The 24,121-nt window shown below is 41.3% G+C and overlaps 1 long non-coding RNA gene across 1 annotated transcript; it reads right to left on the bottom strand.

Annotated features, from left to right (window-relative positions):
• Positions 1-1,572, bottom strand: LOC309504297. Its single transcript, XR_014208053.1, has 3 exons — positions 1,534-1,572; positions 1,263-1,355; positions 1-622 (listed from the first exon to the last, which is right to left on the bottom strand). It is a non-coding gene; the product is annotated as an uncharacterized lncRNA (long non-coding RNA).
• Between the last annotated feature and the right edge of the window lie 22,549 nt (positions 1,573-24,121).

Raw genomic sequence — 24,121 nt, 5'->3', positions numbered from 1 at the left:
AAAAATAAATAAATACATACCTTAAATAAATAAAAACCTTACAGCAGCTTGCTGTGATGAAATCACATGAAAATTATTTTGATAATTCTAAATTACCAGTGTAGCTTATGTTCCTTCACATCTTAAAAATTAAGCCATTTTAATAAAACCCATTTTGGGAATTTGTAAGTGTAAACCTTGGCCTTGACACACACACACACAAAAAAGTAAAATTTGAACAAACATGAATTTATAGCAAGTGTGTAACAACTGCTCCAGTCAGTTGACCCTTTGGTAAAACACTGTTGTAGTCTCAGTCCATCTTTTTCAAGCTCACTTACACCAAAAGCTTGTTTTTGAGGAACTGTGCCTTGGATGACAACATCTGTCCATTTAGATTTAGAAAGATCTTCTGCAAGACTTCAAAAGTGCATTTGAGCTCTGGTGGGTAGCTCAGGTTCAAACAGTATATCAGTCCAAATAACAGAGCACAAGCCTGACTATTCAAGTCACTGAGCACTTCCACACCTTCAAGGACACCAATGTCTGCTGGGTCATCGTTAGGCAGCGCTCCCTCCTTCAGTATGACATACACTCCTATCACAGTTTGCTCCATGGTACTTTGTGACTCAAATTCTGAATCCTGTGGGATAAGAGCACAAGCAAAAATTAGCTCAAATATTTATTACAAGAAATGCACACTTAAACACTCACTGGCCACTTTATTAGGTAAACCTGTAAAGTAAACTTCAATCCAATACAGGAGCTCTGCTGTGAATCCTACATTTACAAGGTTATAATTATTCAGTTTTTAAGATGAAACTGTCAGAAAGGTGATAATTCTACTGTTTATTATTGAGGTCACAGTGGGTGCTGGAGTATAATGTGGTGCATTATATTATAAGATTGTAATAATTTATTTGGCCACCATATTTAAAATAAATTAGGTGGCTAAAACATTAGAACCACTTTGGAATATAATGCACTGCAATAAAACAAAAGCATACATGTACAGTTTCTGATGCCATTTTTTAAAAATGCAAATTAGGCCCCTTGAGAGCTCAACCGATTTGAATAAAAAAATATTTGTTTTCGTGCATCAACCAATTCACATAAGAACTGTGTACCATCAGTTTCCTATAAATAAACAATTTGTCCAGCTCAGTTATTTGACAAAGTTAAGTGTTCTCTCAAGTCACATGTTTGTTGTAGCAAATAGGGGAAAACACGGCCCAAGTACAAATTCAATGGGCTTTTAAAACTGTATTTTCTTATCAACTCACCAAATATGCCTTCACTAGTTTTTCAGGGTCTTCATTCAAGTAGGTGCACAGAGACTTGATGACACAGGCTCTTCGGGTATGTATAGTGTCATTCTGTGGGGTGGGGACAAGATTAACTCAAACTTCAGTGGCGGCACAGCTTAAGAGTACTCTGTGGGAAGAAAATGCATTGAGAATGACTATTAAATATACACAATTTAAATATACACAAACATAATGACTGTCGTTTCCAAAACAATGGTGTAGTTTATAATGCTTAAGCAATTTGTACCTACAACTCTCCTTTGTAACACACTGCCTGCACTGCCACATAAACGTCACTGAAAGAGAAAGAAAAGGAAAGGTCAGTAATCAAGGATAGTTAGTTATACATTATATGTGAGTGTTAAGAAAAACTACTTACATGTAATTAAGGTGAGGTTCACACCAGAAGAGCATGGGGACAGCTTTATATTGTGATGTATTTCATCTTTTGTGTGAAGAAAAGAATAATTTTCAGTAGAATAAAATCTACTGGCTGCTGTTACTAAATATAAAGTTTTACTTATATTAATAAGTATATTCCATAAATAAAACATGTATACCTATTCAATCATAACTTTAACTGCCATTTATTAGGACACTTCAAATATGGTCGACTGCATCATAGATTTTACTTGACAATTTTTGCACACTGTAATCAATAAGCTGGGTAGCATTAAGTAACATGTTTGAAAAGACAGAAATGGCTAGATACAGAACGTTTAAATTAATATTTTGCTGATATACATACATGAAGGCCAGGCCAACATAAAAATGGCACATTACGCTAACGTTAACGTTAGCTAACGTTGCATTAACTTACAAACAGAAAAAAAACGGGAAAAAAACGGGTGTATGATGTTTTCGACTCTGACGTCTGCATTCAATTTATCTCCTGTTTTACCCTCCCATTGTTGGGGTAGAGTTATATTTGCTGAAAATCAGCGAAAAAATTGCTAGAGTTGCCATATTCCCCTTTAACGTTAAGGTGAAACTCGTATCGACAAAGACACAGAATTGAACCAACACATGTGCTTCAAGTCTGGGAAAATAAGCCTGCTTAGAAACATCGCAACAGTGTCTAATAACTTAGTTTTATCCCACAGTAATAATTACAAATAGGTACATATATCAGGTACTTACCCTCAATATCAAGGATGCAGAACGATTAGACCGCTCACAAAACGTCAGGAATTTCAGCCTTCTCCACAGTACATTTGAGCCCGGCCGCGTGTCCCCGAACTTCCCGCCGCAGTACTGAGCATGCGCAGTGTGACTCACCAGAGAGAATTGTTAATATGAAGCGCCTCAATCTCATTGAATCAACAAGTGCAGATCTAATTCATTCAATTATTTCTTAATTTAGTTCCAACTAACAAGAATGAATCATTTAACACAAGTAAACTCGTTATATTCTTATTAATCAGACATATTTTTATTTAGCAAATCAAGCAAGTGGCTAGTTGAGTTTTTTGAGTGTATATATACAGCTATGAAACCCAAAATGGCATTCTAAGCATGCTCTTCCCCTGTGTTATGCGAGTAGGGAAGCTTGGTCAGATACCTTGCTCTGTTCCCAGAGAACCGGGGTTATGCAAGTGACCTAACGTTCTCTTTCAAGCAAACACTCGGTATATCTCTATGGAAATGATATAGCCAACTCCCGTAACGCATGCTTTCCAAAGTTGCCGAACAGACCCAGCAAGAAAGAAAGATAACCTTTCGATTCTCCAAAGAACCAACATTGAGAACTTCATGAGCCATATACCCCTTTTCCACCAACAAGAACAGGGTGCTGGTTCAGAGCTAGAGCTATTGCCAGTTCGGAGTTGGTTCGACTGACGAGCTTACTAAGAACCGGTTTGCGTTTCCACCGGCCAGAGAGCCACAACAGAGCTATATCTTACGTCACTGCATACGTATCATGTTGCCCAGCAACGCTAGTGCGGTAGCGCCAAACACAAACACACCAGACTTGTTCGAGATGCATCGGCTTCTCGCAGAACGATCAGCACATGAAATCAAAGCACTGCGAAAGCGATCAAAAAGCACAAGGAGTCGTATGATCTCCAAACACTCCCGCAGCTCTGATCGGTCCACGCTGCTCCGATGCATCTCGAACAAGGCATCAACAATAATAGACATTGCGTTACTATGGATGCTCATGGGTTTGCGAAAATAAATCAGCATCCAAACACGGCGAATCCAACGCGTTCGTGCAGCTCGCCGTAACTTACATAGACGGATATTATAATCGAGCTGCTATTAGCTCGACTAGCTGCTATTTAAAAATGGCGGTCACAAGTTTCTATTCGTCTTGTTGGTCCCGGTAACCCCGCCCCCAGTCTCTGACGCAAGCGGTTCTTACTTGGCTCTGTTCTAGACCAGCAATGATTTGGTGCTACTTAAGAACCACTTTGCCTGGTTCGGAGCTGGTGCTTTGCGTGTGGAAAACCAAAGAACCGATTTGAACCTAGGCTCTGGCTCCGAACCAGCACCAGCTCTGCCTTGGTGGAAAAGGGGTAATAGAGGTTGCAGTGACATCCAGACAGTAAAATCTGACAAATGTATGAGGGGAAGTCCAGCTGCTCGATGGTGTTTTAAGCCCCCAATGGCTCCTTAGAGGCAGCTAACCCTACCCTCAACCTTAAACCTACCCATCCCCTCGCTGCCTGGAAGACGCCGTTGGGGGCATAAAACACCAAACACCAGTCCAGCTTGTAAGGGTGGAATTCCTGCAGAGGTTCAAGCTGCAAGACTGCCGAATGACTAAAAAAAAGTTGTCAGCAATATGGTAGAAAACTGTACGTTTCATGTCTATTCCACCCACTGCCACTTATACCACTGACGGAAATAAGCGCAGTTACAATAGCTTAATATGTGGGAGAGCATTGCTATAGAGAGTGACAATATTGCATTGCAATATGTAGCACTTCAAAGTCAATATCAAATCAAAACTAGTTAGCACATTATTTGTAAATGAAAAGGTTTAATGACAAAATATGGTTATGGTTACACTTAAAATAGTTACAAAATAGATGTATGAGATGATGATAACTTATACCATTAATCTTACCCAGCATGTAAATGTTTCCTGAGAGATAGATAGAGAGAGAGAGTAAGAGAAAAGAGGATGTAAAGAGAGAGAGCCCCAAGAAAGGGATCCAGAGAAGAAGAGAGCCAGAGCATAAAAGAGACAGAGCAACAGTTTCAATCTTCTTTTATCCTTTCCCGACCATGTGACTAAAACCCAATTGTGAGACATTCAAACTGACCAATCAGATAATTACACTTCCCCCACCATACTAAAGGTGTGACAATTCATCGACCCCCAAAGTACACACATATTGGCCTACAGGCTTTGATCACTATCTGTGGGAACTCCAAATGGCCCTTGTGTTGGAAAGAGGGGGTAGAAAAACAGTCAAGCAAATGTCTTTGTTCGTTTCAAATATCTTGGATTATTTCAATTCTACAAGCTTGCCACTGCACAAATATCTCATACCGAAATCCTCTTGAACACTGCCCTGAGGTAGCCATACCCCTTGTACAATGAGCCCTTAAGCCCACTGGGGAATGAAGACCCATAGAAGTATAGGCCAATTCAATCGCCTCCACCATCCAGTGGGAAAGGCGCTGCGAGGAGATCGGCTTATGAGATCGGCCCATGAAACGAATTACTGATCATTCTTCCTGAATGATCGTGTCCTGTTTACATAATGCCGTAACGCTTGTACAGGACACAAAGTGTGCAATTTCTGCTCCTCTGAAGAAAATGGAGGGGGGTAAAAGTAGGGCTGGGTATCGAGTTCAATACTTTTTAGGCACCGACCCAATTGACTCGATACCATTGAGTATCAAAAAACGGCTTGTCGTTCGTACCAAATTTCAATACCTAAGGGGTCAATCTCGTCAATATCTGTGAGCCAATAATCATGAAGCATGATTGGCTGTGGCGAGGCATCAAGGAAAAACACTAGTTTACTCTGGGCGGTTACACCCAGAGACGTGGCTCACATGTGAGGCTGTAGTATGTAAGCGTCCCAAACAACCCATGTAAAAGATGTGCTTTGTGACAATACACTTGAGAACTTGTGATTGTGCCCATCAGGCCACATTCTTTTGGTGGATGAGTATTCTGGACTGTCAGCAATCCACAGAACATTGTGTGTTGAGGGGAAGCTGAACTGGGCTGAACACAACTTAGAACCATTTGCCCGCCCAAATTCCACATCCTCTGCAGGTGGGGAAACAAATGTGGTGGAATCGGGAGAGGAATTTATCCCTGTCCCCTTAATGCTCCAGAGATTTAGCCATAGTGACCTCTCAGGATGGTAAGAGGAACTAATAGGTTCAGTGGCTTTGGCCACATTCAAATAAATTGACATTGGATGGTTAGCAGACTTGGACTTTGCAGCCGCCGCAAATGACTGCTTTCCCCACACCTTTTGCAGTCCTGGACTGGTGGAACAGGAGGACGTGGTGATCTCTTATACACTTATGTGACTGAGCGCATATAAGAAAATCATCCAGATAAGCAGATATTATAAGATAAGCAGATATTACCAGATAAGTCTGATATCTTTTCAGACTTCCTGGGCATCTTCATGATGGGCGTTTGATCATTACCTTGTCTATGTTTTTTTTTTTTTCTCTGTACTGTTATTTGGGTTTAGTTATTGTGAACCACTTTGGGCAACAGCTGTTGCAATATAAAATGAAACTCTTCAGGCAAATAAAAATAAATAGAGACTTAAAGTATGAGATTTATTTGTTAAACAGGAAAAACATCCCATACATCAGTGGTAAAAATCAACACCGTTAACTGCATGCATGGCCACATTCTTTATGGCCAGGAGGACCCCCCTTAGGGCCAGGACATTGGCCATCAGGGTGAGTTTTTTGGCAGTTTTCAGCACATACTGCAGGCTTTGCTGGTTCGGCCACAGGCTTCACTGGATGACCCCCCTTAGGGCCAGAACATGGGGCATCAGGGTGAGTTTTTTGGCAGTTTTCGGCACACACCGCAGGCTTTGCCGGTTCAGCTGCAGGCTTCACTGCATGGATTCAGATAGTCAGCTTTAGTCAGTCCGTTTAACAACATTCAGTCTTAGATGTACAGCACAAAACACACAAAGCATGAACAGCAAGTTGTACAACTGAAATAACGAGAAGGCTGACTCAAACACTAATAGAACATAAATACCTGTAAATGGAGCCATACACTGACGTCCACAGCCATTGCTGCAGCATTTCTCATGTTTCGGACAGTCACTATCATAGGAACACAACTCAGCACACTTTCCTCCTCCAGATTTTGTGCTTGGACACTGTCCTGGCTTTTCTGTGATAGAGACACATGACAGAAACATACAGTTATGAGACTTTCAGCATTCAGTGATATGAAAAAAGTGGTCAAAGATCAGAGTAGGTTTTACAAGAAAATACTAGTTCAGTCTTTCTACTTTATAGTTTCACATTTAGTTCAGTTTAATTAACAATGTCCTCCAGAGCAGTCTCGATCACAAGTACATCCTCCACAGCACGATCATCAGCTTTACCAGACACCACATGAGTGTTGTTGTAATAGTTTCAGTATTTATAAGTCAGGGGTTTCGCAGTGTGCGTCTCAAACTTGAAAATATTCATACATTTATCAGCTTCAAATCAAGTAGAAATACCATTTATAACTAACCTGACAATTAGTTTCAAAGACACAGAGTGCCATTACAAGCTACCCCACTACTGGTGAGGTGTGTTATAGAAGCACAATGCAGAAAGAAGACATCCATCAATATGTTGTTCATAAGTTTACTATTACAACTAATTGTACTGTACATCATATTTTGTAAGGCGTTTATTTATGCATTTCTTCAGGTGGTGTAATGAAGCTAAAAGATCTTCTCACCTATGCCTCCAGCATGGTTTGTGCTCAAACATGCAGACAGACACAATAAAACAACACTCAACGAGCAGTACACTCGAGCTATCATCCTCTCGACCTGTGATCTCACAATCAACTCTACTGGAAAACGCGCTGAATTAGTCAGTCAGTAGGAACAGCGAGGCACACAAAACCACACTGAAAACATGTGTTGCTGAATCCCTTAACATAAAGTGCTGTCCAAAGATTTATAGATCCAAGGAAGTCTGGGTAACTCCAACCCTGATGAAACTCACCTGCGTGTAGCTTTCTAGTAGCCTAATCTTGAAGACCTTCATTAGCTTGTTCAGGTGTGTTTGATTAGGTTTGGAGGAGTGGAGCATAGACATGTATAGAAAGGCTAGATGGCTCAAGGCGGAGTCAGCTGTGTCGTCACTTGGCGGCCATCTTAGGTCAGGAGACTGCGCTGCTGCTCCCTGCTGCTGTGGACGGAAGGTGAGTGACATACGCCAACTAAAATGCTCGTAACTTGCTGAATTCTTGACGGATTTACAAACGGTTTGGTTTATTACAAACCTTATTAACGTGGCTATGATTTGTGCTGATGCCGATGTTTAAATTGTAGCTTCACGTTTTGAGAAACGCTTAACATTGCAGCGTGGCTGTGTGTTTCATGGCTGCCCTCTACTCTAAAGTGATACCACAGTCGACATTTTCAATTATTAATCAGGTTTCCTGAGACCAACAACGTTTCTTGACAACCTAATCTTTTGTCTAAATGTCATTTTGTGGATGTGGTTGTATTTATTTGCTGGCTAGCAGTGAAGAGGTCGTAAGTGAGTCACCAAGCAATTGTAAATTGGTGGGAGAGGCAGGGTTAGTCTTTCGTTTCAACATAGCTTTGAGTTACACATGATTTCCAAGTGGTTTGATTTCTTAAAAACATCTCTACATTTGGATTACTTTGTTGGTTTTTTGTTTACAGAACTTCTGATTACGCTTGTGGAAAATGCCTGATTTTTGTGCCGCCTACGGCTGCACCAACGCACGGAGCCTCCAAACCAGAACGCGTGGGATCACCTTTCACAAGTAAGAAAAGAAAATATTATGACTATTATTAGGATACTTAGTAATACAAGTTCTGCTAGGAATAGTGTAACTGAGACAACATTACAAGATTGGCTACATATATTTGCATACATTTACATTTACATTTACATTTAGTCATTTAGCAGACGCCTTTCTCCAAAGCGACTTACAAATTAGGACAAAATTCAGGACAAAATTCAGCGAGTCATCATAAAGAGGCAAAAGCAACAACAACGCAAGAAGTGCTCAAAGTACGAAGTTCAGGTATTATTCAGAGTAGCATAAGCCTGATAAGTGATGTTACAAAGGGAAAGGAAAACTTTTTTTTTTTTTTTTTCTTTTTTTTTTTTTTTATAAGGTTAAGTGCTCACGGAAGAGATTGGTTTTCAGCTGCCTTTTGAACGTTGTCAGGGATTCTGCATTCCGGATGAGGGTGGGGAGAGCGTTCCACCAGCATGGAACTGTGAATGAGAATGTTCTGGAAAGTGATTTTGTGGCTTTCTGTGATGGAACCACGAGACGTCGCTCGTTGACCGATCGTAGGTGTCTGGTAGGGATGTAGACTCGTAGGAGTGAGTGAAAGTAGGAGGGAGCTGAGCCTGTGATAGTTCTGTAAGCAAGCGTCAGTGCCTTGAACTTGATGCGAGCAGCGAGAGGTAGCCAGTGCAGAGAGATGAACAGAGGAGTGACGTGGGCCCTCTTGGGCTCGTTGAAGATAAGACGAGCTGCAGCATTCTGGATCATCTGTAGGGTTTTGGTTGCACATGCTGGAAGTCCAGCCAGAAGAGCATTGCAGTAGTCAAGCCTAGAGATGACCAGGGCCTGGACGATGAGTTGTGTTGCATGCTCAGTTAGGAAAGGCCTGATTTTCCTGATGTTGTGCAGTGCAAACCTGCATGATCGAGCTGTCTTTGAAATGTGATCTGCGAAGGTTAGCTGGTCATCAAACGTTACTCCAAGATTTCTGACCGATCTTGATGGGGTGATTAATGATGACTCTAGCTGGATGGTGAAGTCGTGCTGTAGAGACGGATTGGCAGGGAGGACGAGAAGCTCAGTCTTTGCCAGGTTGAGCTGCAGGTGATGTTCCTTCATCCATGTGGAGATGTCCGCCAGACAGCTTGAGACCCGTGCAGCTACTGTGGGATCATCTGGTTGAAAGGAGAGGAAGAGCTGCGTGTCATCAGCATAGCAGTGGTAGGAAAAACCGTGTGCCTGTATGATGTGTCCCAGTGATGTGGTGTAGATGGAGAAGAGGAGGGGACCAAGAACTGAACCCTGGGGAACCCCTGTGGTCAGCTGATGTGCTCTGGATACCTCACCTCTCCATGCGACCTTGAAGGACCTACCTGTGAGATAGGACTCAAACCAGTGGAGTGAAGTTCCTGTGATGCCCAGTGATGAGAGGGTGGACATAAGGATCTGATGATTCACCGTGTCGAAGGCAGCAGACAGATCCAGGAGAATGAGGACTGAAGATTTGGAAGCAGCTTTTGCGATCCGTAGGGCTTCTGTGACTGACAGTAATGCAGTCTCAGTTGAATGTCCTTTCTTGAAGCCAGATTGGTTGACATCCAGCTGGTTGTTTAGAGACAAGAAGGATGTTAGTTGGTTGAAGACAGCTCTTTCAAGTGTCTTCGCAATGAATGGTAGGAGAGAGATAGGTCTGTAATTGTCTACAAATGATGTGTTTAGCGTTGGTTTTTTGAGCAGTGGAGTAACCCGAGCCTGCTTGAATGCTGTAGGGAAGGTGCCAGTATGGAGGGATGAGTTGATGATGTGTGTGAGTGATGGTAGAAGTGTGGGAGAGATGGCTTGTAGAAGGTGTGAGGGGATGGGGTCAAGCGGGCAGGTGGTAGGGTGACTGGAGAGGAGAAGTGTAGATACTTCTTCCTCGGTTAGCGAAGAAAAGGAGGACAGAGGGATATTGGCTGTGGAAGGGGTCGGTCTGGGTTCCTGTGTGTGTGGATCTGAGAATTGACTGCTGATAGCTGTTGTTTTCTTGGTGAAGAAGTGCGCAAAATCGTCAGCAGTTAAGGAGGAGGCGGGTGGTGGTGTAGGTGGACAGAGGAGAGAGTTGAATGTCTTGAAGAGTAGTCGTGTGTTGGAGGAGCTGTTGATCTTGTTGTGGAAGTATGAAGATTTTGCAGCATGAACATCGACAGAAAAGGAGGAGAGGAGAAATTGATACATACTCAGGTCAGATGCGTCTTTTGATTTGTGCCATTTCCTCTCCGCTGCCCTGAGTTCGGTCCGGTGTTCCCGAAGAACCTCAGATAACCAGGGGTTAGAGGGAGTAGCGCGTGCTGGCCTGGAGGAGAGGGGGCAGATAATGTCTAGAGAAGAGGTTAGAGTGGAGCATAAGGTGTCCGTTGCGGTATTCACATCCAGAGATGAGAATTGTGAGGGTGGGGGAAGAGAGGATGACACGGCAGAGGAAAGATGGGAGGGGGAAAGTGAGCGCAGGTTTCGTCTGAAAGTGACTGGTGGTGGGGGTGGTGGTGCAGGGGTAGAGAGTTGTAGACTGAAAGTAATGAGGAAATGATCTGAAACGTGGAGAGGTGTCACCAGGATGTTTTCTGTGGTGCAGTTGCGTGTGTAAACCAGGTCCAGTTGGTTGCCTGATTTGTGAGTACCTGTGGTGATGAGTCGTTTGAGATCGAAAGAGGCTAGGAGTGAGGTGAAGTCTGTTGCATGTGGCTTTTCGAGATGAATGTTGAAGTCACCGAAGACTAGAAGTGGGGTGCCGTCCTCAGGGAAAGTGGACAGCAGCACATCCAGCTCATCTACAAAGTTACCCAGCTGACCTGGGGGGCGATAAATGACTACAATATGGATTTTAATGGGAGTTGTAAGTGTAATAGCATGATATTCAAATGAGTTGTTGTTGCATAGAGAAGAGAGCGTGGAGTATTTGCAATTGTTAGAAACGAGAAGCCCTGTACCCCCACCTCTCCCAGACTGGCATACATGCAGTACATAGAATCAAAATGATAATATATTTTATACTGTATTTTAGTCCATACCCTCAATGTTGAAGGAAATAAAGGTGCAAGGTTAACAATCATTTATATCTGACTACTATTTCTCCCATTTGTAAGGTTTCCCAAATGCAGCGAGCGCCGGAGACAGTGGGAGCGTGCCCTGAGAAGGGAAGGTTTTGTGGCTAATGACAGAACACTGCTCTGCAGTGAACACTTCAGAAATGAAGATTTCGACAGGACAGGGCAGACTATCAGATTCAAAGCTGGAGCTGTTCCATCTGTCTTCAACTTCCCTGCTCATCTTCAGAGGGTACGTGTATAATTGGCCAACTAGAATACAAGGTGTTAAAGATGGATGCATCGATATTTAAATGTGATTTAATGTCACACTTTCTGCAAGTTTAGCAATACATAAAGTGTATTACAGATCAATTGAATATTTAACTATTTTTTCAGCCGGTAGCACCAAGAAGCACAAACGCTTCAAGAAAAGCAGGAGAAAACCAGCCCATGGACCCCGAGCAGGATCAACCTCCGCCTGATGTTGTGAGTATTTGTACACATGAGGAATGTCACTAACAAATACACTAACCCTAACCCTAATTAACTTCATTATATATTTATTTATTTATTATTTATTGGGTTTTTTTTGGTTTTTTTCAAAGCCACAGCCATCCACTAGAGAGAGGCAAAGGAGTCGGAAGAGGAAGGCCCCTGACCACCAATATGCAATGCCTTCCTCTCCAAAGGCTCTTAAGGCCAAACTTGATGCAGCCATGGCCACAGTGCGTAAACTGTGGCGGGAAAAGAGCAATGCCTTGGCAAGGGTAAGGAGGGCCAAGAAGAACATGAAGGCTCTTCTGGAGGAGCTGAAAGCTAAGAACCTCATCAATGAAGAGCTGAATGACAAGCTGGAATGCTACTCAGGTAAAATAAATAATGACTTTAAATGTTTTGTCTTTTTTATGTTCTTTGTTAGACATAAAAATTACTATCAAAGGAGACTTACTAAATCACTTTTTCTAATTACATTTCAGATCTTCCGGTTCACCTCCTGTCAAGACAGGGTGCAGAGTACACCCAGGCCCAGAGAGACTTTGCGCTCACTCTCCACCTGCATGGTCCTAAGGCGTATCACTACCTGAGAGACGACCTGAAAATTCACCTTCCACATCCCAGTTCCTTGCAAAGGTATTCTTCGTCTCTAATTTCAACTACAGTAACAACTTCAGCTACAGACTGTAGTGTCATGAATAGTTAAACTTACTGATCTAAGTCGTGCTAATACATTTTGATGTTGTAGTTTTTTTTAGTATGTCCAGGGTCCACAATAGGGGTGATTGGGTTAGTGGCTCATTGGGTAAGTAATTAAATGGTCAATGTCTCAATTGTGTCAAGGTGGCTGAGCTCACTGGACGCCAAACCTGGCCTCAACAAAATGATGCTGGACATGCTGGGAAAACGGCGCCAAGAAGATGAGGCCAAATATGGGGTTGTCACTCTGATGTTGGATGCGATGGCCATAAAGAAGCATGTTCAGTACGATCCACAGTCACAAACCATGTCTGGTTTTGTGGACATGGGGGATCGTATAAATCAAAGTGACATAGCTTCAGAGGCTCTTGTGTTTCTGGTCGTTGGGCTCCAAGGTTACTGGAAGGCTCCAATTGGTTACTATTTGACTAAGAGCCTAACCCCGGAAACGCAGAGTGTCTTAGTTGTGCATGCTCTGGAAGAGCTTCATCAGCGCCAGATCAAGGTGGTGTGCATGACAATGGATGGCCATGCATCCAACATCAGTATGTGCACCCAGCTTGGATGTGACCTTAAGGCAACACCATGTGAGCCCTTGAAGACACATTTCCCCCATCCAAGAACCCGTGACAAGGTTTTTGTTATGATGGACGCTTGCCACATGTTGAAGCTGACGCGCAATATGTTGGAGGTACGTGCCTCTCTGGTTGACCATATTCAGTTGTTTATGTTTTAATTGTATGAAATCTGTGTTATCACATAATTGTGGAGAATATGCAGATTTACATTGCATGTTTGCGAGCAGTTAAAAACTATGGTTATTCTGCAGGCATACAGCCCAATTTTAAGCGTCACTGGCACCATCAATTGGAAGTACATCGTTCATCTCAACGATATCCAAAACAAAAGTGGACTGCATGCTGCAAATAGGGTCACTGATAAACATGTTTACTTTGGTAATCAGAAGATGAAGGTATGTTTTTATGATGATTTGCTTTGTGTTTTTATCCTGGTGCTGATGTTTGGATCTTGTAGCGCTAATTTTCTCCTCATTTGTGTATTTTATCTCAATCAAGGTCTCCCTGGCTGCTCAGGCCCTCAGCAATTCCGTGGCAGTGGCCCTCCGCACCTTGCGGGATCTGAAGGAATATGCAGTGTTCCAAGATTGTGAGGCTACAGCAGAATTTATTGAGGTAATAAAGCAAGAGATCTGCATCACAATCCAAAGTCATTTCCAAATATTCTACTGTTCTTATGAACATTTGAGTGATTAATTGCTTTAATCCTGTTGGAATTTATGGCATTTATTACAGGTGACAGATTCCAGATTTTAAGATTTCACAAAAACATGACAACACAACACTTGTAGATCTACTATTTTGGTTGTTAATGTGTACAGAATATATAATTGGTGTATCTGTATCAAAAAAGTATCCTCAAGTCTAGCAATATGCAAGCACATATGTACAGTATGAGCTTTTTGTACTTACCGCAACTCATAATTAGCCCAGGAACACCCCTCATCTCAGGTTTAAATATCAAATTATTCAGACTTAGATGTATACTATGATACTTTAAACTCAGTTAAGGTATGATTTCAGTGCTTCCAGTCACTTAAGATATTTGTTTATAGATAACGGACAGGCTGTTCGATATCTTGAACAGCCGCAATCCCAGAGCCAGAGGGTTCAAAGCCCCACTTGGTTCTCGGAATTGGACAAGCACCAGGGAGTTCTTGTCAAGAGCCAGGGCTTACTTGCTCGCTTTGAGGATGGGAGATGGCACACCCCTCTACCGTATAAAAAAAAAAAAAGAGAATGTTCTGTTGGTGATGCACTGATACCCCCCCCCCCGACACAAGTACAACTATTTAACTTTTGAGTAGTCACCAATATCCACTACAGATTCTTAATTATAATGTAATAATCATAATGAGACTTTATATTTGAATACCAATAGCTCATCACTACGGGTTTCAGTGCATCCCTAGTCTATGAGGTTGTCCGGATATCTAATTATCTGCTATCTTCTGCATCATGTTCAGATGCTCTGTCCTCCTCCTGTTTGCATCGAGTTCATAAGATGCTCTGTCCTCCTGTCTGCATCGCGTTCAAAAGATGCTCTGTCCTGTCTGAGTTCATGAGATGCCCCACTCTTCAAGTGGTACGTATTATTTTATAATTCATATTCATATGATAATGTATTTACTTGTCTGTGAATTAGTCTCTGTTGCGATTCTCTTCTTTGTTTTTGAAGGTTCCTCTCTGTCCTCTGCTTTGTCATAAACATTGACACATTGATGGCGATGATTCCCGTGCTCCTCGAAGGACAGCGATATGTCCTGACGTACCGATTCAGCCAGGACCACTTGGAGCTTCTTTTCAACTCCATCAGAGCATCCGGTAGAGTTCATATTTACCAGCCACATAAAGTGTCAGCATATGCTCTTATAGCTTTCACATATACAGTATCTGGAGTTGTCAGAAAAACTATTTAGAGTATTTAGAATGTCTGTGTGTTTGCATAAATATTGTTCTGAAGGTGGCTGGAATAACAACCCTAACGCCAGCCAGTTCAAGTACATTTTCCGGAAGCTGATGGCCAGGTGTGGGGTTGTTAAACCGAGCAGCAAAGGCAATGTGACAGCATAGGATGACACAGAGTCCCTACCAGCTGATCAGTCTGCTGTTCAGTCCTACCGCATAGACACATCTACCAACCTGTCGGCTGTAGACATGTCCTCTGCAGAAGGAGAAGATCTCCCTTCCCCGTTTGCAGACATTCCTGCCCTTGTACAAGACCACAGCTATCTTCCCAAGAAGTTTGATGGTCTTGTGGAAAATGTGCTTGTGTACATTTCAGGTAGAGTTAGACTTTATAGTAGATTTAGCCTATAACTAATTCATTTCCCCATGCTTATTAATTAAAAAAAGTCATTATAATGTGAATCTGTCCACCATTGATTTCAGGATTTGTGGTGCGACGCACACTAAAAAAGCTTTCCTGTGATGTCTGCCGGGCAAGCCTGTTGATGGATGCTGAATCTGCCAGTAAGGACCAGAGCTACCATCTGCTGACGCTGAAAAACAATGGAGGTCTTGTCATCCCATCAGCAGGCACCGTGAAGGTCGTCAGGGCAGCAGAGTGGGTTGTTCGGCAGGCAGTAGCAGATTCCAGGAGATCGCAACCCATCAAACTGTTGGAGGTCCTCTACATGGTGAGGAAGAGGATAGGTGGAGAGGATGTGTTTTTGCTCGGGGAGCACATCACTGACACGCGATATGGCATTGACAGTCACCACCATACACTCTTGACTCTGGTTGTGTCCCTCTTCTTCAAGCTAAGGCTGCACCACATTGCGAAAATGTCAACGCTTAGCTTGCAGAAAGACAGTGTGAGACAGAAGCTCACAAAAACTGTCCTTTTCAAAGGGCAGTAGTGCAAACTATTTGTGCACTTAAAGGATGGGTTTTCAACTGGTGGTCTGTTTGGGCTTTGGGCACCAAGACGGTGTAAAAAAAACGCTATGTAAGTTCAGACCATTTAAGAGAGAGGAGGAGAGGGAGGGAGCTGTATTGATTATATTGTATTGATGGAAAGAGTTTTGTGTCCAATTGTGTCTTAATGTTTTTTTTTTTTTTATATTTTGTATTTTTTTTTTTTTTGTAAGTTTTTTTCTAATTGTGTGCCTTTGGACCTAAGTCAAAAAACAAAGACCCATCTCTTTTCTCTTTATTTTACAGAATGGCAACTTGAGACAGATTTATATTATACATAAATGTACACATGTATTTAATAATGTAAATATTAGTAATAAACTAAATTGCACTATTTCATGTTTCATGTACCTTATAAATATTGACATCATTACTGTGTGTGTGTATGGGTATACCTAGTACTTTACCTGTCTAGTCTACTTAATATACTATTTTCTTAATAAACTCCGTGGCTATAATTTTTCACAAGTATGCAGTTAAATAGCCGCATCCCTGACGTTTATGACACACCAAGCCGTTTGAAAATTGGTTGAAAATTGAGCAAAATATAGTTATTTCAGCACTACATGCACAATAGACTTTAATGTTATAACTGGACGAGCGGTCCTGTCCTAAGATGGCCGCCGTGTGACGTCATCGGGTCCCATTGGCTCTCAGCGCCGGTAAGCTATCTAGCCTTTCTATACATGTCTATGGAGTGGAGTACTGAGGTCACCCAGATGACATAATTAGAAGATTGAGTGTTTCTATGGCAACACTATCAATGACAAAATGGTCAGGTGGTACAGCGATCACATGGTACAAGTAGGAGCTCTCAGAAAATTCCACGTTTACAAGTTGTTGTTATGAATACACCTCTTACACCTAAACTCTACAGGAAGTGGATCTCTACTGGCATAAATCTGCGTAGAATATGAAGAGACACAGCATACACAGACACAGGGGCATGTCTAGAAATGGAAACTGGATTACATTTACTGATTGACTTGCGATGCGGATCCAAGTAATTATGACTAACAACAATGTTTCAAGCAACTAGGAAATACAGCCATTCTTATATCAACGCCACTTTAAATATATATATATATATATATATTGATGATGAACAGATAGAATTTAGGCTGAAACATTTTTTATTGAGTTAACAATAGGGGAATACAGAGCCATAAAAACACTGGAATCTATAAAACAGTGAAATCAAAATGTTGCATCTTGTATCAAAATCATACATCTAAAACATAAGCTATCTTTTTCAACAGCCTGTATGTCTTAACAACTTTATAATTGCCCTCTATTGAGGTTAGGGAATTGTGAAAGATCTTTAAGTCAGTGGAAAACTGTCTACCATTCGGTACAGTTGACGTACTTTGCTTTATGTATATTATATTTCCCAAATAAAATAAGAATTTAATTAAATTGTCAATTTCCAATAAACCGGTATCACATTCCATAAACAAGACCATAGATCTTGCACCTTGGAAACATATATGTTTCTGGATATATCTATCATGAACGGCAACACTTCTGTCATCTCTCAATAATATTTCATCTCATTCACTCCTGTCGTCATTATCTTAAAATCTGTAAATATGCACATTATTATGCATGGACACACATTAGACCTTGTTTTATCATGTGGTTTACAAATCTGTAATCTTGAAATTTGTGAAGCGTCTTTTTCTGATCACATGCCTGTATTATTTGAGATCTCTCTCCCTTATTCTAAACCGAGTAGAGCAGCTCGGCGATGTTGTGTTTCTCTTTCACGGCTGCACAGTTTTCTACTGTTTTTCAAAGTTTGGATGAAACTAATTGTATGCTCCCTTCCTGTTCTAATACCGAAGAGCTATCCTCACTGTTTGATTCTTCCTGCCAAAGTGTGTTAGACATTGTTGCACCTTTTAAAGTTATGCGTTCTAAGCCAAAAAGTGAACCATGGTTGAACGATACTACTCGTGCTGTCAGACGAGAATGCAGGAGAGCTGAACGACAGTGGAAGAAAAACAGATTACAGGTGTCTCTTGACATCTTAAAAGACACCTGGTATAAATACACCAAAACTGTAAAAACAGAGAAAACGAAATACCTTTCTGATATTATCTTGAAGAATTCTCACAAACCTCAAGCTCTTTTTAGTACAATTAATGCTGTACTAAATGGGCCTACCTCTCAACTGACTTGTTCTTACTCATCTCCAGATGTCTGTGAGAAGTTTTCAAAAAATGTTATAGGTAAGATAGAAAATATTAGAGCACATATTTTACCTTCCTCTGAGGACCCTTCTATTATTGTCACCCGCCCTGCTGTCTTTAACCAGTTTGAGCCTGTGTCCTTATCTTTTATATAAGATATAATTGATCAAATGAAATCATCCGCCTGTTTTACAGATGTTGTCCCTCCACGTTTTTTAAAACAAGTTTTTGAAACTATTGGGCCCAAAATTCTAGGAATTATAAATAGCAGTCTGACCACATGTGTTGTACCACAGGGCTTTAAACATGCAGTAGTACAACCACTAATAAAAAAAAACAATCTTGACGCATCAGTTTTCTCCAATTACCGACCTATTTCTAAACTTCCATTTCTTTCGAAAATACTGGAGAAAGCTGTATGTATACAGTTGCAATCTTTTTTGGATTTACATGGAATTTTGGAGTTGTTTCAGTCTGGATTTAAAGCCCTTCATAGTACAGAAACTACACTCTTAAAAGTTTTTAACGACCTCTTATTGATTACAGACTCAGGAGATTCTGCTATTCTAATGCTGTTAGACCTCACAGCTGCATTTGATACTATTGATCATAATATTCTGATCTCTAGGTTGGACCACTGTGTTGGTATCAAAGGTATTGCTCTAGAGTGGTTTAGGTCATATCTGTCCGATAGGAAGTTTTCTGTTTGCCTTGGAGACTTTGTGTCCCAAATGGCACCTTTTCCTTGTGGAGTCCCCGAGGGGTCTATTCTTGGCCCGATGCTGTTTTCCCTGTACATCCTTCCTCTGGGGTCTATCCTGAGAAAGCATGGCATTTCGTTTCACTGTTATGCAGACGACACACAACTTTATCTGCCATTGAAACGAAATGATAACAGCTCTGTCAAATTATTGTTGGACTGCCTCGCAGACATTAAAGCCTGGATGGCTATGAATTTTTTACATTTTAATGAGAGTAAAACTGAAATTGTGATATTTGGCCCAAGTAGTAGCCATGTGGCCCCCAACACAGAATTGGGTTCCTTAATTCCGTGTGTTAAATCCTCCGTTAAAAATCTGGGAGTAATCATGGACGGTGATTTTAAACTTGAAAAGCAGATAAATTCTGTGGTTAAAGTCAGTTTTTTTTCAGTTAAGGCTCTTATCTAAAGTGAAACCTTTTTTGTCATTTAAAGACTTTGAAAGAGTTATACATGTTTTTATCTCCTCTCGATTGAACTATTGTAATGCCATCTATTGCTGGTGTCAGCCAGGCATCTCTCTCACGCCTGCAGCTGGTGCAGAATGCTGCAGCTAGACTACTAAAAGTGGTACGTAAGCGTGACCACATTTCTCCCATACTGGCTTCCCTTCACTAGCTTCAAGTACGGTTTAGGATTGATTTTAAAATGTTAGTGTTTGCTTACAAATCCTTGAATGGTCTAGCCCCGATCTACCGTTCTGACCTTATACAACAACATGTTCCATCTAGGTCTCTTAGGTCGGCAGATTGTATGCTCTTGGCTGTTCCTAGAGTAAGGCTGAAACATAGGGGAGATCGGGCCTTTTCAGTTGCGGCCCCTAAACTATGGAATAATTTACCATTGTCTGTGAGGCTGGCCCCAACACCTATCTGCTTTTAAATCTAGTCTTAAAACACATTTATTTTCCTTGGCTTTTAGTTCAGTTTGAGAGCTGTGTGTTTTTGTCTTTTTGATGTCATTTTATTTTTGTTGTTGTTGATTCATGATTTGGGATGTACAGCACTTTGGTCAACTTCTGTTGTTTTAAATGTGGTCTAGAAATAAACTTGACTTTGACTTTGACATTATTAGCAAACCTTAGGTTACTTGTGTAACCCTGGTTCTCTGTGAACAGTGCAATGTATCTCACTATACATCCCCAGGCATGATAGACTTTGGAAGCACCAATTACACCACAGCTCACAGTTACAATCACAGCTCATGATAAGGAGCCCACCCCCTCTCTATATATACAGCTATGAAACCCAAAACGGCATTCTAAGCACGCTCTTCCCCTGTGTTATGCGAGTAGGGAAGCTTGGTCAGATACCTTGCTCTGTTCCCAGAGAACCGGGGTTACGCAAGTGACCTAACGTTCTCTTTCAAGCAAACACTCGGTATATCTCTATGGAAATGATATAGCCAACTCCCGTAACGCATGCTTTCCAAAGTTGCCGGACAGACCCAGCAAGAAAGAAAGATAACCTTTCGATTCTCCAAAGAACCAACATTGAGAACTTCATGAGCCATATACCCCTTTTCCACCAACAAGAACCGGGTGCTGGTTCAGAGCTAGAGCTATTGCCAGTTCGGAGTTGGTTCGACTGACGAGCTTACTAAGAACCGGTTTGCGTTTCCACCGGCCAGAGAGCCACAACAGAGCTATATCTTACGTCACTGCATACGTATCATGTTGCCCAGCAACGCTAGTGCGGTAGCGCCAAACACAAACACACCAGACTTGTTCGAGATGCATCGGCTTCTCGCAGAACGATCAGCACATGAAATCAAAGCACTGCGAAAGCGATCAAAAAGCACAAGGAGTCGTATGATCTCCAAACACTCCCGCAGCTCTGATCGGTCCACGCTGCTCCGATGCATCTCGAACAAGGCATCAACAATAATAGACGTTGCGTTACTATGGATGCTCATGGGTTTGCGAAAATAAATCGGCATCCAAACACGGCGAATCCAACGCGTTCGTGCAGCTCGCCGTAACTTACATAGACGGATATTATAATCGAGCTGCTATTAGCTCGACTAGCTGCTATTTAAAAATGGCGGTCACAAGTTTCTATTCGTCTTGTTGGTCCCGGTAGCCCCGCCCCCAGTCTCTGACGCAAGCGGTTCTTACTTGGCTCTGTTCTAGACCAGCAATGATTTGGTGCTACTTAAGAACCACTTTGCCTGGTTCGGAGCTGGTGCTTTGCGTGTGGAAAACCAAAGAACCGATTTGAACCTAGGCTCTGGCTCCGAACCAGCACCAGCTCTGCCTTGGTGGAAAAGGGGTAATAGAGGTTGCAGTGACATCCAGACAGTAAAATCTGACAAATGTATGAGGGGAAGTCCAGCTGCTCGATGGTGTTTTAAGCCCCCAATGGCTCCTTAGAGGCAGCTAACCCTACCCTCAACCTTAAACCTACCCATCCCCTCGCTGCCTGGAAGGCGCCGTTGGGGGCATAAAACACCAAACACCAGTCCAGCTTGTAAGGGTGGAATTCCTGCAGAGGTTCAAGCTGCAAGACTGCCGAATGACTAAAAAAAAGTTGTCAGCAATATGGTAGAAAACTGTACGTTTCATGTCTATTCCACCCACTGCCACTTATACCACTGACGGAAATAAGCGCAGTTACAATAGCTTAATATGTGGGAGAGCATTGCTATAGAGAGTGACAATATTGCATTGCAATATGTAGCACTTCAAAGTCAATATCAAATCAAAACTAGTTAGCACATTATTTGTAAATGAAAAGGTTTAACCTGTTAAGCTGCACCAGTGCGTCAGCGCACTGAAGTGTTTTTTTATTTATTTAGTTCAAAGTTACTATCAGATTAAATGTTTTACCTTGACAAACTATACATCATTAAAAAGATATAAGACTCAAGTTTCAGTATTTGACAACTATTGTATTCTGAGAAACTTATAGTGACAGTTATGTCTTATTTTGTGTCAGGAGTTATGAAATGGAAAAATGTGTTGATACCTTTAAAGCCACACCGTGGACTTTGTGACCTAAAGAGTTGACGCATACAAGTTATTTCAAATGATTCCTCAGGCCAATATACAGCGTTTGACACTATTAATGCTCCGAGCGGGGCTGCCCTCTTGAAATACCGCCTATGTAAGTTTGGAGAAGACGGACCGTCGTTGGCCAGGTCATGTGACCTGGAGAACGTATCGCTTTACGGCCATCACGTGACCATAGGCTCTGATATACTCATGGAGCAGACTTTTGCGACAGTGCTGCGGCGCTTGTGGCCTCTAGGGGCGCTAGACGTGAAAGTTACAGGTCTAGCGCCCCTAGCGCCCGCAAAAGTTCCGCGGTGTGGCTTTAATATGATTTATGACCGTCAGCTGGTCCATTCAGAAAAAAAAACTCCGTGCTGTTGTCATGACAGCGATTCACAAAACAACGTCCCTCGGGGCTTTTAGCTAAAAAATGTGCAGACTTGGAGAAATATTGATATATTCTCATAGATTCACATCATATTTCTATAGACAGGAATAATATTTATTGAATTTATACCCAAATGCGTCGATGTAATCATTATGAGCGCTTCTTACTGAGATGTGCTGTGTTTTCAATTCATACCTATAGCCTGAGGGCGCTATATGCACAAAAATACTCCATATATGGAACATGAAGAAGAGCCATAATCATGTGACCTTCAAGGACGTCACTGATAGCAGCTACACACAAAGCTAACACAGAGATCGCTGTAATATGCAGATACAGACGTTTTGAAGACAATAAACATGATTGCAAATGATATTTGATATTTGAGTGTTCTTCAAGCAATGCCAGGTATTTTTATAATAATAGATTATATTTATAATGTAATGCTAATCGATATAGACTTTATCATCGTGCATACTATTAATAATATATTTTCTTTCTGATTTTTTTTTTATCTGAAGCCAAATTAGATCACAGAAGATTATTTAAAACAATCGACTTGCGTTATAAAATAAGTTTGAAGCACAAACATAGTTTTAATCTCATAAATGGTCGTGTATTGATGGTGTGCTAAGCTAACATGCTAGCTAGCTCAGGTGCACCTGCCACCTAGAAGTTATTCTTTTATGGGTTTTTTTTCTAAATAGTAATGCTTTTCTGAAATGTTTTAGTGCATTTGATACAGTTTCAAATATAAGTGAGAACTTTGATAAAATAAATTAGGGATTGAAACCCTATGAATAGCCTGTGAATAGCCAGTCGTTAGTAACTATAATGCAGACAAAAGATATGCATATTTAGATCCATAACCAGGCTGGAGAGGTGTGTGAATGTGTACTGGGGAGACTGAGACTGAATGGGGCTCGTTTGCACCACAAAACAATAGAGACAATAGACTGAATAGATGACTTAGATGATGACTAAACATCAGTAGCATTTTTAGAGTCTAATCAAAATAAAGTAATTTGACATGATCTTGAAAAACATTTAACTAAATACAGAGTTTTAGACTTATCATTTTCAGATTTTAAATATAACATGGTCACACATATGGCTTTAGCTGCAGTGCATTTCTAGATAGCTCCAGGGCCCACTTCAATTTTATTTTCATGAATATGTTTAATAAAAATAAATTTCTAATAACTTTACAAAACTTTGAAGCTATTTAAAAAATGTTTTTTTCATTATGACAATAATTAATTCTACATTTACAATAAACTACCAGGTGTCAGCTTTCAAATGAGATCATACTTGTGCTTTTAGTGCAAAGGGTTCATGAACTGTATCTGTTTCAGTTTGGGTATGTCATTTCTGGGGATTTTTCAAAAGTGGCGTTGCAGCTTAACAGGTTAATGACAAAATATGGTTATGGTTACACTTAAAATAGTTACAAAATAGATGTATGCGATGATGATAACTTATACCATTAATCTTACCCAGCATGTAAATGTTTCCTGAGAGAGAGAGAGATAGAGAGAGAGAGAGAGAGAGAGAGTAAGAGAAAAGAGGATGTAAAGAGAGAGAGCCCCAAGAAAGGGATCCAGAGAAGAAGAGAGCCAGAGCATAAAAGAGACAGAGCAACAGTTTCAATCTTCTTTTATCCTTTCCCGACCATGTGACTAAAACCCAATTGTGAGACATTCAAACTGACCAATCAGATAATTACACTTCCCCCACCATACTAAAGGTGTGACAATTCATCGACCCCCAAAGTACACACATATTGGCCTACAGGCTT

Source organism: Leuciscus leuciscus (assembly GCF_965113295.1).
Source record: "Leuciscus leuciscus genome assembly, chromosome: 8".
In the NCBI taxonomy this organism is placed as follows: Eukaryota; Metazoa; Chordata; class Actinopteri; order Cypriniformes; family Leuciscidae; genus Leuciscus; species Leuciscus leuciscus.
Note: the sequence above shows the minus strand (reverse complement) of the source record. Positions and strands in the feature narration are given on the sequence as shown.